This window comes from Ranitomeya imitator, chromosome 2 (assembly GCF_032444005.1).
Source record: "Ranitomeya imitator isolate aRanImi1 chromosome 2, aRanImi1.pri, whole genome shotgun sequence".
NCBI lineage: Eukaryota > Metazoa > Chordata > Amphibia > Anura > Dendrobatidae > Ranitomeya > Ranitomeya imitator.
In genome coordinates this window covers 192,273,483-192,289,284 of record NC_091283.1, presented here as the reverse complement: position 1 = coordinate 192,289,284, position 15,802 = coordinate 192,273,483, and positions in this window count along the sequence as shown.

Here is a 15,802-nt window from a genome sequence, read left to right as displayed (position 1 = left end):
AGCCACCTGCAAAGTGAGCGACATTTACTGTATTTCTTAAAGAATTAAAGGAATCTGTCACAAATAAGTCATAAATACAAAATACATACAGTAAACACCCAAAACAAGCCCCTTTACAGAAAGAAGCCATCCTGTACTTCTAGGCAGTAAACTAGGAAGGCTTTGGGTGGCACCGGTAGGCATATTTATTATAGGAACGCATAGTCACTTCACAAATATGGCAACTTCATCTGAAACACTTGCCTAATATTCAACATACTTCATAAAATGAAAAACAAAGTGTTTTGCTCACCGTGACCTGAACAGGAAACCAATACTATGAGCAAATGGTTGTAACCCAAACACGACTTACAACACAATATCCGTTCTATTCACATCAGTAGGTTTCGTCTGATATCGTAGTTTAGCTCCATCAGACACAGCCAATGGAAAAGTGAGGTCTAAATCAGGTAAATTGGAGAAAAAGAGCATCTCTGGCCTTGGAGGACCTGTCCTGTCCTGCCTTGCACAAACTGTCCATTGATGTTAATGAGAATAGTGTAATGCTTCATTTCACCTGCAGTGGCACTGCAGGGAAACTTAACTCTTACTACTATGTTTTCCCAGAGATTATACTCACAATAGGTGATGTCACAGCTCACCTCCTCCTACTACTGTACAATGACTGATAACATCTCTATATACATATATAGCAGATAACACATGATCCACCATTCACAATAGGTGATGACACAGCTTACCTCCTCCTACTACTGTACAATGACTGATGACACCTCTATATACAGTAGATAACACAAGATCCAACATTCACAATAGGTGATGACACAGCTCATCTCCTCCTCCTGTATAATGACTGATAACACCTCTATATACAGTAGATAACACAGGATCCACCATTCACAATAGGTGATGTCACAGCTCACCTCCTCCTCCTGTACAATGACTGATAACTCCTCTATATACAGTAGATAACACAGGATCCACCATTCACAATAGGTGATATCACAGATCACCTCCTCCTCCTGTACAATGACTGATAACACCTCTATATAGAGTAGATAACACAGGATCCACCATTCACAATAGGTGATGTCACAGCTCACCTCCTCCTCCTGTACAATGACTGATAACATCTCTATATACAGTAGATAACACAGGATCCACCATTCACAATAGGTGATGTCACAGTTCACCTCCTCCTCCTGTACAATGACTGATAACACCTCTATATACAGTAGATAACACAGGATCCACCATTCACAATAGATGATGTCACAGCTCACCTCCTCCTCCCGTATAATGACTGATAATACCTCTATAGACAATAGATAACACAGGATCCACCATTCACAATAGGTGATGTCACAGCTCACCTCCTCCTCCTGTACAATGACTGATCTATATAAAGTAGATAACACAGGATCCACCATTTACAATAGGTGATGTCACAGCTCACCTCCTCCTCCTGTACAATGACTGATAACACCTCTATATACAGTAGATAACACAGGATCCACCATTCACAATAGGTGATATCACAGCTCACCTCCTCCTCCTCTTCAATGACTGATAACACCTCTATATACAGTAGATAACACAGGATCCACCTTTCACAATAGATGATGTCACAGCTCACCTCCTCCTCCTGTACAATGGCTGATAACACCTCTATATACGGTAGATAACTCAGGATCCACCATTCACAGTAAGTGATATCACAGCTCACCTCCTCCTCCTGCACAATGACTGATAATACCTCTATATACAATAGATAACACAGGATCTACTATTCACAATAGGTGATATCACAGCTCTCCTCCTCCTCCTGTACAATGACTGATAATACCTCTATATACAGTAGATAACACAGGATCTACTATTCACAATAGGTGATATCACAGCTCTCCTCCTCCTCCTGTACAATGACTGAAAACACCTCTATATACAGTAGATAACACAGGATCCAAAATTCACAATAGGTGATGTCACAGCTCATCTCCTCCTGTACAATGACCTCTATATACAGTAGATAACACAGGATCCACCATTCACAATAGGTGATGACACAGCTCACCTCCTCCTCCTGTATAATGACTGATAGCACCTCTATATACAGTAGATAACACAGGATCCACCATTCACAATAGGTGATGTCACAGCTCACCTCCTCCTGTATAATGACCGATAACCACCTCTATATACAGTAGATAACACAGGATCCACCATTCACAATATAGTAACATAGTTAGTAAGGCCGAAAAAAGACATTTGTCCATCCAGTTCAGCCTATATTCCATCATAATAAATCCCCAGATCTACGTCCTTCTACAGAACCTAATTGTATGATACAATATTGTTCTGCTCCAGGAAGACATCCAGGCCTCTCTTGAACCCCTCGACTGAGTTCGCCATCACCACCTCCTCAGGCAAGCAATTCCAGATTCTCACTGCCCTAACAGTAAAGGTGATATCACAATAGGTGATGTCACAGCTCACCTCCCCCTCTTGTACAATGACTGATAACACCTCTATATACAGTAGATAACGCAAGATCCAGTATTCACAATAGGTGATGTCACAGCTCACCTCCTCCTGTACAATGACTGATAATACCTCTATATACAGTAGATAACACAGGATCCACCATTCACAATAGGTGATGTCACAGCTCTCCTCCTCCTCCTGTACAATGACTGGTAACACCTCTATATACAGTAGATAACACAGGAACCACCATTCACAATAGGTGATATCACAACTCACCTCCTCCTCCTGTACAGTGACTGATGACACCTCTATATACAGTAGATACACAGGATACACCATTCACAATAGGTGATGTCACAGCTCACCTCCTCCTCCTGTACAATGACTGATGAGACCTCTATATACAGTAGATACATAGGATACACCATTCACAATAGGTGATGTCACAGCTCATCTCCTCCTGTACAATGACTGATAACACCTCTATATACAGTAGATAACACAGGATCCACCATTCATAATAGGTGATGTCACAGCTCACCTCCTCCTCTTGTACAATGACAGATAACACCTCTATATACAGTAGATACACAGGATACACCATTCACAATAGCTGATGTCCCAGCTCACCTCCTCCTCCTGTACAATGACTGATAATACCTCTATATACACTAGATAACACAGGATCCACCATTCACAATAGGTGATGTGACAGCTCACCTCCTCCTCCTGTACAATGACTGAAAACACCTCTATATACAGTAGATAACAAAGGATCCACCATACACAATAGGTGATATCACAGCTCACCTCCTCCTCCTGTACAATGACTGATAACACCTCTATATACAGTAGATACACATGACCCACCATCCACAATAGGTGATGTCACAGCTCACCTCCTCCTCTTGTACAATGACTGATGACACCTCTATATACAGTAGATAACATAGGATCCACCATTCATAATAGGTGATGTCACAGCTCACCTCCTCCTCCTGTATAATGACTGATAACACCTCTATATACAGTAGATAACACAGGATCCACCATTCACAATAGGTGATGTCACAGCTCACCTCCTCCTCCTGTACAATGACTGATAACTCCTCTATATACAGTAGATAACACAGGATCCACCATTCACAATAGGTGATGTCACAGCTCACCTCCTCCTCCTGTACAATGACTGATAACACCTCTATAAAAAGTAGATAACACAGGATCCACCATTCACAATAGGTGATGTCACAGCTCACCTCCTCCCCCTCCTGTGCAATGACTGATAACACCTCTATATACAGTAGATACACAGGATCCACCATTCACAATAGGTGATGTCACAGCTCACCTCCTCCTCCTGTACAATGACTGATAACACCTCTATATACAGTAGATAACACAGGATCCACCATTCACAATAGGTGACGTCACAGCTCACCTCCTCCTCCAGTACAATGACTGATAACACCTCTATATACAGTAGATAACACCGGATCCACCATTCACAATAGGTGATGTCACAGCTCACCTCCTCCTCCTGTATAATGACTGATAACACCTCTATATACAGTAGATAACACAGGATCTACCTTTCACAATAGGTGATGTCACAGATCACCTCCTCCTCCTGTACAATGACTGATAACACCTCTATATACAGTAGATAACACAGGATCCACCTTTCACAATAGGTGATGTCACAGCTCACCTCCTCCTCATGTACAATGGCTGATAACACCTCTATATACGGTAGATAACTCAGGATCCACCATTCACAGTAAGTGATATCACAGCTCACCTCCCCCTCCTGTACAATAACAGATAACACCTCTATATACAGTAGATAGCACAGGATCCACTATTCACAATAGGTGATGTAACAGCTCACCTCCTCCTCCTGTACAATGACTGATAGCACCTCAAATATACAGTAGATAACACAGGATCCACCAATCACAATAGGTGATGTCACAGCTCACCTGCTCCTCCTGTACAATGACTGATAACACCTCTATATACTGTAGATAACACAGGATCCACCATTCACAATAGGTGATGTCACAGCTCACCTCCTCCTCCTGTACAATGACTGATAACACCTCAAATATACAGTAGATAACACAGGATCCACCATTCACAATAGGTGATGTCACAGCTCACCTCCTCCTCCTGTACAGTGACTGATAACACCTCTATATACAGTAGATAACACAGGATCCACCATTCACAATAGGTGATGTCACAGCTCACCTCCTCCCCCTCCTGTATAATGACTGATAACACCTCTATATACGGTGGATAACTCAGGATCCACCATTCACAATAGGTGATGTCACAGCTCACCACCTCCTCCTGTACAATGACTGATAACATCTCTATATACAGTAGATAACACAGGATCGACCATTCACAATAGGTGATGTCACAGCTCACCTCCTCCTCCTGTACAATGACTGATAACACCTCTATATACAGTAGATAACACAGGATCCACCATTCACAATAGGTGATATCACAGCTCACCTCCTCCTGTACAATGACTGATAACCCCTCTATATACAGTAGATAACTCAGGATCCACCATTCACAATAGGTGATGTCACAGCTCACCTCCTCCTGTACAATGACTGATAACACCTCTATATACAGTAGATAACACAGGATCCACCATTCACAATAGGTGATGTCACAGCTCACCTCCTTCTCCTGTACAATGACTGATAACACCTCTATATAAAGTAGATAACACAGGATCCACCATTCACAATAGGTGATGTCACAGCTCACCTCCTCCTCCTGTACAATGACTGATAACACCTCTATATACAGTAGATAACACAGGATCCACCATTCACAATGGGTGATATCACAGCTCACCTCCTCCTGTACAATGACTGATAACCCCTCTATATACGGTAGATAACTCAGGATCCACCATTCATAATAAGTGATGTCACAGCTCACCTCCTCCTGTACAATGACTGATAACACCTCTATATACAGTAGATAACACAGGATCCACCATTCCCAATAGGTGATGTCACAGCTCACCTCCTCCTCCTGTATAATGACTGATAACACCTCTATATACAGTAGATATCACAGGATCCACCATTCACAATAGGTGATGTCACAGCTCACCTCCTCCTCCTGTACAATGACTGATAACACCTCTATATACAGGGGATAACACAGGATCTACCATTCACAATAGGTGATGTCACAGCTCACCTCCTCCTCCTGTACAATGACTGATAACACCTCTATATACAGTAGATAACACAGGATCCACCATACACAATAGGTGATGTCACAGCTCACCTCCTCCTCCTGTACAATGACTGATAACACCTCTATATAGAGTCGATAACACAGGATCCACCTTTCACAATAGGCGATGTCACAGCTCACCTCCTCCTCCTGTACAATGACTGATAACACCTCTATATAGAGTTGATAACGCACAATCCACCAATTACAACTGATGTCACAGCTCACCTCCTCCTTCTATGAGGGAGCTGATAGCATGCTCCAAGGTTGGTCTGTACACGCCTGTCTGACCATTCTGTGCCTAGCACCGTATAGGAGAGTATTGAATACAAGTCATTTATAGGTATTCAGGTAAGCACAGAACGGATAATCCGGATCCTAATTAGGAGGAACATAAGGTGCTCACAGCAATTTAATAATGGGAAACCTGGTGACAGATTCTATTTAAAAAAATCTAACTTTTTTCACTGCATTATAAATAAAACTAATCCTAATTCTTTAGGAAACCACAGCACAAACTGCCACAGTTCTGTATCTTCCAATTCTTGTTCCATTTACTGGAGGAATTTATTTTACAAAAGCTTTGTGCCCAACATATCAGACAGATTTCATTTCATTATTAGATTCCTCTGCCCCCTGGGTCACAATTTGGGGCCCAATGTAAAATATATAGGAGGCATTTATAATACCAGAGTCTTTGCATGTAGCGAAGAGGCTCATGTAGGACAGGTTTCGTCCGCCACTTCTGCACCCCCTGTTGTTACTCCTCTGTTTATCCGCTTTCGTAACACCTAATCCTTCACACATGAGTGCTGACCCTTAGGCCGGCGTCACACACAGCGTAAAACAATACAGTCCGTATATTACGGCCGTAATACGCTGAAAAGTCCCGAAAATAGTGGTCCGTAGCTCCTTTGTAGGCAGGGTGTGTCAGCGTTTTTTGCGCATGGCATCCTCCGTATGTAATCCGTATGGCATCCGTACTGCGTGGTTTTCTCGCAGGCTTGCAAAACCAACATACCGCTATAGAAATGTTCCATGTGTCCCAAAAAGAAAAAAAAATATATATATACTGTCTATATATATATATATACATATATATATATATATATGTCATTAGACACATATATGTATATATATTAATATTTATTCCAGCGCTATACAGCTTGAAAGCCGGTAATTCAATTACTGGGTTTTTCTTTCTCCTTCCTAAAACCCGACATGATTTGAGACATGGTTTACATACAGTAAACCATGTCTTCTCTCCATTTTTTTTGCAGATTCCACACTACTAATGTCAGTAGTGTGTATCTGCAAAATTTGGCCGTTCTAGCTCTTAAAATAAAGGGTTAAATGGCGGAAAAAATTGGCGTGGGCTCCCGCGCAATTTTCTCCGCCAGAGTAGTAAAGCCAGTGACTGAGGGCAGATATTAATAGCCTGGAGAGGGTCCACGGTTATTGGCCCCCCCCTGGCTAAAAATATCTGCCCCCAGCCACCCCAGAAAAGGCACATCTGGAAGATGCGCCTATTCTGGCACTTGGCCACTCTCTTCCCATTCCCGTGTAGCGGTGGGATATGGGGTAATGAAGGGTTAATGCCACCTTGCTATTGTAAGGTGACATTAAGCTTAATTAATAATGGAGAGGCGTCAATTATGACACCTATCCATTATTAATCCAATTGTAGTAAAGGGTTAAATAAAACACAAACACATTATTTAAAATTATTTTAATGAAATAAAAACAATGGTTGTTGGAGTATTTTATTCTACGCCCAATCCAGTCACTGAAGACCCTCGTTCTGTGAAAGAAAAAACATAATAAACCAACAATATACTTACCCTCCGCAGATCTGTAACGTCCAACGATGTAAATCCTTCTTTGCTCCTTGCTGCAAAACCCCAGGGAATGAGTCTAAATATAGATCAATGAGCTATATTTAGCTTCATTTGCGGTGAGGCGCCCTCTGCTGGATGTTCATAGATCGTGGGAACTTTCCTAGAAAGCCTGGGAGCTTTCAAGGAAAGTTCTCACGATCTATGAACAGCCAGCAGAGGGCGCCTCACCGCAAATGAAGCTAAATATAGATCATTGATCTATATTTAGACTCATTCCCCGGGGTTTTGCAGCAAGGAGCAGCCTGCATTAGCGGAACTCCTTGCTGCAAAATGTTTTAACCCCTTCAGAAGGATTTACATCGTTGGACGTTACAGATCTGCGGAGGGTAAGTATATTGTTGGTTTATTATGTTTTTTCTTTCACAGAACGAGGGTCTTCAGTGACTGGATTGGGCGTAGAATAAAATACTCCAACAACCATTGTTTTTATTTCATTAAAATAATTTTAAATAATGTGTTTGTGTTTTATTTAACCCTTTACTACAATTGGATTAATAATGGATAGGTGTCATAATTGACGCCCCTCCATTATTAATTAAGCTTAATGTCACCTTACAATAGCAAGGTGGCATTAACCCTTCATTACCCCATATCCCACCGCTACACGGGAATGGGAAGAGAGTGGCCAAGTGCCAGAATAGGCGCATCTTCCAGATGTGCCTTTTCTGGGGTGGCTGGGGGCAGATATTTTTAGCCAGGGGGGGGCCAATAACCGTGGACCCTCTCCAGGCTATTAATATCTGCCCTCAGTCACTGGCTTTACTACTCTGGCGGAGAAAATTGCGCGGGAGCCCACGCCAATTTTTTCCGCCATTTAACCCTTTATTTTAAGAGCTAGAACGGCCAAATTTTGCAGATACACTCTACTGACATTAGTAGTGTGGAATCTGCAAAAAAAATGGAGAGAAGACATGGTTTACTGTATGTAAACCATGTCTCAAATCATGTCGGGTTTTAGGAAGGAAAAAGAAAAAGCCGGTAATTGAATTACCGGCTTTCAAGCTGTATAGCGCTGGAATAAATAATAATATATATACATATATGTGCCTCACTGACATATATATATATATCTACCTATTCTATGTGTACACATTTATTCTACCTATTCTACTGTAAGCTGTCAGTGTGATTTTACTGTACACCGCACTGAATTACCGGCTTTTCTCTCTAACAGCGCTGCGTATTTCTCGCAAGTCACACTGCTTGTCCGTGCGTAATCCGTATTTTTCACGCTTCCATAGACTTTCATTGGCGTATTTCTTGCGCAGTACGGTGACAAACGCAGCATGCTGCGATTTTGTACGGCCGTAGAAAGCCGTATAATACTGATCAGTAAAATACGGCAGATAGGAGCAGGGGCATAGAGAATAATTGTGCCGTATTTTTTGCGAGTTTTACGGACGTAGTTTCTGCGCTCTTACGTCCGTAAAACTCGCAAGTGTGACGCCGGCCTTAGTGTCAGGGGTTAGTTTCTCGCTTCCAACATATCTCCAGAGAGCAGTTTTTGCCTTTAGGTCATTATTTGGGACACCAATAACTGTGAGCTGCATTTTACCATCGCTCCAGCCGTAACTATATCTTAGCTTTGTGACAAACGCCACATTTGCATTGGCCGTTCTTGCTACATTATAATGTTCCTGGTTTTTTTTTTTAATATAATAGATTATTCCTTCCCTTTGGGGAGATTTAGTACTTTGTTTAGTTTTTCAATATTTTTCCATTTTAATGAACCTCCAACTTATTGCTCGGTGAGAATTACACCGACATGCGTGCATTTACGGCACGTTGTTTTCTCTTTTCCTTTCCTGATAATAAGAGTTCGTCTCATCTGTTTGTTTTTCAATTATACAATTTGATAACATGGATGAAAAAGTAGTAAAAGCCTTAGGTTGTTCATTATGTATGGTAATTATAGCAGAGAGGCAATTTATACTTTGCTTGTTCTGCTTTCTCCATATAGCACTAAGGGTTCATGTCCACCGGCATTTTTGCCATAAAGAAGGACAATCAACAAAATGACAAGACTATTGGAGCTCATTTAAAGGTCCTCTTATACAGACAGATGCCACCTGTATGGGGACAAGTCGGTAACGCGATCTATCCACAAGCTAGGTGATAGCTTACTGATCAGTGGAGGTCCTGATCAGTGGAGGTCCAATCACTGGAACCGGCACCGATCGGCAGAATGGAGAAATTTCATCCTCGTTACAAAATGGAACAGCAGGTTGGATGCCCATCCGTCGCTACGTTCATTCTCTTTGGGCTGCCAGAAAGCATCGAATGCAGCTCAGTGGCCCCATAAAGAATTAGTGGAGCGGTGGTGGAGCATGTTCAATGTTGCTCCACTCTAATGGTCCATCATTCGGGATCCCAGCCGTCGGTCCTCCATCGATCAATAGGTTATCATCTATCCTATGGAAAGGGGATAGCTTCATTTCACTGGAGAACCCATTTAAAATGAGACACCATCAGTTTTAGCTAGCATAATTCGACCCCAGTTGGATATATGAAGGGCATAAATGTCCTGAGACCTCCTCCACCTCCAAGACCTGGTAGGCCTTCATCACACACCTAGCCTTATCTAGTTACAATACATATGAGTACTGTATACATTCCTCATCTTCACGACATTTGTCTTTAAGAAATAATGGGGTTCCTTGATTGATCTTTTTAAAACATCCGATTCAATCGAAAAGCAGTGGCCATGCATGCATATGGTTCTCCATTTTGAAGTAGAAGAGAGTTGCTCAAATTCCGATGTCCATAATTCCCATAGTATTTATTAGAGAGGAGTATGCACATACAGTGGGTACAGGAAGTATTCAGACCCCTTTAAATGTTTCACTCCTTGTTTCACTGCAGCCATTTGGTAAATTCTAAAAAATCATCTTTTTCTCATTAATTACACTCTGCGCCCCATCTTGACCAGAAAAAAACAGAAATGTAGACGTTTTTGCACATTTATTAAAAAAGAAATACTGAAATATCACATGGTCATAAGTATTCAGACCCTTTGCTCAGACACTCATATTTAAGTCACATGCTGTCCATTTCCTTGTCATCTTTCTTGAGATGGTTTGACTCCTTCTTGGAGTCCAGTTGTGTTTACTTAAACTGATAGGACTTGATTTGGAAAGGCAAAGAACTGTCTATATAAGACCTCATAGTTCACAGTGCATGCCAGACCAAATGAGAATCATGAAGTCAAAGGAACTGGCCAAGGAGATCAGTGACAGAATTGTGGCAAGACACAGATCTGGCCAAGATTACAAAAGAATTTCTGCAGTACTCAAGGTTCCTAAGAGCACAGTGGCCTCCATAATCCTTAAATGGTAGAAGTTTGGGACCACCAGAAGTCTTCCTAGACCTGACCATCCAGTCAAACTGAGCAATCGTGGGAGAAGAGCCTTGGTGAGAGAGGTAAAGAAGAACCCCAAGATCACTGTGGCTGAGCTCCAAAGATGCAGTAGGGAGATGGGAGAAAGTTCCACAAAGTCAGCTATCACTGCAGCCCTCTGCCAGTCGGGCATTTATGGCAGAGTGGCCCGACGGAAGCCTCTCCTCAGTGAAAGCCTGCATAGAGTTTGCTAAAAAACACATGAAGGACTCCCTGACTATGAGCAATAAGATTCTCTGGTCTGATGAGACAAAGATAGACCTTTTTGGTGTTAATTCTAAGCGGTATGTGTGGAGAAAGCCAGGCACTGCTCATCACCTGCCCAATACAACCCCAACAGTGAAACATGGTGGTAACAACATCATGCTATGGGGGTGTTGTTCAGCTGCAGGGACAGTACGACTGGTTGCCATTGAAGTAAACATGAATGCGGCCAAGTACAGAGATATCCTGGATGAAAACCTCTTCTAGAGAGCTCTGGACCTCAGATTTGGCCGAAGGTTCACCTTCCAACAAGACAATGACCCTAGACACATAGCTAAAATAACAAATGAGTGGCTTCAAAACAACTCAGTGACCATTCTTGACTGGCCCAGCCAGAGCCCTGGCCTTAACCCAATTGAACATCTTTGGAGAGACCTTAAAATGGCTGTCCACCAACCTTCACCATCCAACCTGACGGAACTGGAGAGGATCTGCAAGGAAGAATGGCAGAGGATGCCCAAATCCAGGTTTGAAAAACATGTTGCATCATTCCCAAGAAGACTCATGGCTGTACTAGCTCAAAAGGTGCTTCTACTCAATACTGAGCAAGGGTCTCAATACTTATGACCATGTGATATTTCAGTTTTTCTTTTTTTTAAAATTTGCAAAAAATTCTACATTTCTGTTTTTTCAGTCAAGATGGAGTGCAGAGTGTACATTAATGAAAAAAATGAACTTTTTATAATTTACCAAATGGCTGCAATGAAACAAACAGTGAAAAATTTAAAGGGGTCTGAATACTTTCCGTACCCACTGTATATTACAGCCAAAATACAAAGAACAGTTGGACAAGGCCCCCTAAACTTTTAAGGGTAGAAGGCTTCATCAACTTCATTTTCAATACCTCTGGTCTTACATCGAGCTTGTCTATCCATAGAACTGTGTGTACTTGGAGCAAAGTCATCACCTTTTCTGGGTTATCTCCGCACCTCTTGTTGCCGTGATTCAGCCGGATTGTGTTAATAGAGAGTCTATGTTCCAGGTTTCAAAACAATCTACAACTGGTATCCATGATATGCTGAATATTCGTGAGGAGTTACAACCAAAGCTAGACCAATGGATAGATGAGACAATTGCCTAAGGCGGCATACGAGGAGCAGTTCATGACCTAATACGATACAACATTCCTCGAGAAGCAGGAGAAGAAATATGTTTTTACTGTAAAGTTTTCATGTTAAGAATTGGAAATAAGGAAAATCCCTAGTTTGCTTAACGAATTTCAGTTGTGTAAAGCGATGTTTAGACATCTGAACCTCATGAGCTGGAATATTTCATCCCGTAACCTGCTAAACAGTATAAAAGTAAAGTCCTTGCAAAAGAAAAGCTTGATCTGGACTTCAAACATTGCTCTAATATTTTGTCATGTTACACGGATGACTGTATACTCAGAATGTCTGTGTTATTACACACCAGAACGATACTGGCCCTTTAGAGACCCACCAGATGTCATAAGAGATGTATGAATAGTTCCAGTGACCAGCAGTAGCCACAGGACAGCAGCCAGACATGGCTGATAGCGGAGAAGTAAACCACAGAGACAACCTGTCACAGAGAAAGAGGGCAACAAGAAAAAGCTACAGCAAGGTCAAGACTGTAGGTCCCACAGAGAGAAGAGTTGGTCAAACTGGTGGTGAAGTTGAGATTGAAGGAACTGTGAATTTGCTGAGCCAAGACTGGGCACGGCTGTCGAGGGGCGAATCATCATCTCAGCACCCCAACCAATTGCGGTTTGGACGTACTTATCCATGGCACAATGTAAAGGAGGCTTAAAGGCTCAACAAGACGTGCTGTCTCCTTGTTCCACTGCTGAGGACTGTTATGTATTTTAACCAGACTGATTTTGGTGGATGATTGTAGTGTTAAGTGATCTCTTTCTTTCTGATGCAAGCTTTCCCACGAGGAGCTCAAATTCTTCCATAGATTTCTACAAAGCTTCGTAAGCAGACTATAATTGGCATGTAGTGTTGACTGTATCTGGGACAAGCAAAAGTAAGACTCCCTGGATCTTAAAGCCAAGCGAGATCGAAAAAGTGAGTCTTCCTACATAAGAGATTTATATCTGTACCATCAGCATTCCACAAGGTTGCAAGGGTGAAAAATAAATAGATTACACAAAATCAAAAATATATTTTAACCCCTTTACCCCCAAGGGTGGTTTGCGCGTTAATGACCAGACAAATTTTTACAATTGTGACCACTGTCCCTTTATGAGGTTATAACTCTGGAACGCTTCAACGGATCTTGGCAATTCTGACACTGTTTTCTCGTGACATATTGTACTTCATGATAGTGGTAAAATTTCTTCGATATGACTTGCGTTTATTTGTGAAAAAAATGGAAATTTGGCAAAAATTTTGAAAATTTTGCAATTTTCCAAATTTGAATTTTTATGCCCTTAAATCACAGAGATATGTCATGTAAAATAATTAATAAGTAACATTTCCCACATGTCTACTTTACATCAGCACAATCTTGGAACCAAAATTTTTTTTGTTAGGGAGTTATAAGGGTTAAAAGTTGACCAGCAATTTCTCATTTTTACAACACCAATATTTTTTAGGGACCACATCACATTTGATGTCATTTTGAGGGGTCTATATGATAGAAAATAACCAAGTGTGACACCATTCTAAAAACTGCACCCCTCAAGGTGCTCACAACCACATTCAAGAAGTTTATTAACCCTTCAGGTGTTTTACATGAATTTTTGGAATGTTTAAAAAAAAAATAACATTTACCTTTTTTTCACAAAAATTTATTTCAGCTCCAATTTGTTTTATCTTCCCAAAGGTAAGAGAAGAAATTGGATGCCAAAAGTTGTTGTGCCATTTATTCTGAGTACACCGATACCCCACATGTGCGGGTAAACCACTGCTTGGGCGCATGGCAGAGCTCGGAAGGGAAGGAGCGCTGTTTGACTTTTCAATGCAAAATTGACTGGAATTGAGATGGGACGCCATGTTGCGTTTGGAGAGCCCCTGATGTACCTAAACATTGAAACCCCCCACAAGTGACACCATTTTTAGAAAAGAGACCCCCTAAGGAACTTATCTAGATGTGTGTTGAGCACTTTAACCCACCAAGTGCTTCACAGAAGTTTATAATGCAGAGCCATAAAAATAAAAAAATCATATTTTTTCACAAATATGATATTTTCGCCCCCAATTTTTTATTTTCCCAAGGGTAAGAGAAGAAATTGGACCCCAAAAGTTGTGCCATTTGTTCTGAGTATGCCGATACCCCACATGTGGGGGTAAACCACTGTTTGGGTGCATGGCAGAGCTCGGAAGGGAAGGAGCGCTGTTTGACTTTTCAATGCAAAATTGACTGGAATTGAGATGGGACACCATGTCACGTTTGGAGAGCCCCTGATGGGCCTAAACATTGAAACCCCCCACAAGTGACACCAATTTGGAAAGTAGACCCCATAAGGAACTTATCTAGCTGTGTTTTGACAGCTTTGAACCCCCAAGTGTTTCACTACAGTTTATAATGCAGAGCCGTGAAAATAAAAAAAAAATTTTTTCACAAAAATTATTTTTTAGCCCCCAGTTTTGCATTTTCCCAAGGGTAACAGGAGAAATTTGACCCCAAAAGTTGTTATCCAATTTGTCCTGAGTACGCTGATACCCCATATGTGGGGGGGGAACCACCGTTTGTGCGCATGGCACAGCTCGGAAAGGAAGGAGCGCCATTTGGAATGCAGACTTAGATGGATTGGTCTGCAAGCGTCACATTGCATTTGCAAAGCCCCTGATTAGTCCGGTTCACTATGTATTGATTTAGGCCTTCGCCGGATTTTTTTGGAGAGTCTGAAAACTATACATTTTTGGAAAGGTTATAGTATAAGCAATACGAAAAACAATGTTTCCATTTGCCCCGAGTCCCACGTGACCGCCATATTGGATTTGACAAAATGGCTGACGTAAAACCAATTTTCGTTAATATCTCAGCTTATAAATAACATAAAAATAAAATTTGACAGCTAAACATACATTTTAGGGCTAAGAAATGCAATATTACTAGTTGCAGATGTGTTTTAGATATTTACTACAGCAGTTTTTTATAATTAATTAGTATTGACATAATAATACATAATGACAGGAATCACATGTTTTTTTTTTCTTTTATTACAGGAGTTGAACATGACAGACAAACCACAAGCTACTGAAGTCACTTGTGAAGGTGAGGCACCTATCAACTGGAAGCTATGTATGCTCTGTCAGTCTTCCAATGGCAATGAGAAGTTGGTGCAAAATCCTCGGATACAGTCTTACCAGCGCGTTTTGGACATAGTAGCAGAGAGGGCAAGTTTACAAGATGGCAACTATGTTGATATCCATCGACGGATTAGCAACAGGAAAGACACAATCGCTACACATCAGGCAGTCTACCATCGAAGTTGTTACACAAATGCAATTAACAACGACCAAATACAACGAGCCCGGGAACGTTATGCACATGCATTAGCTACTGGTAGCCA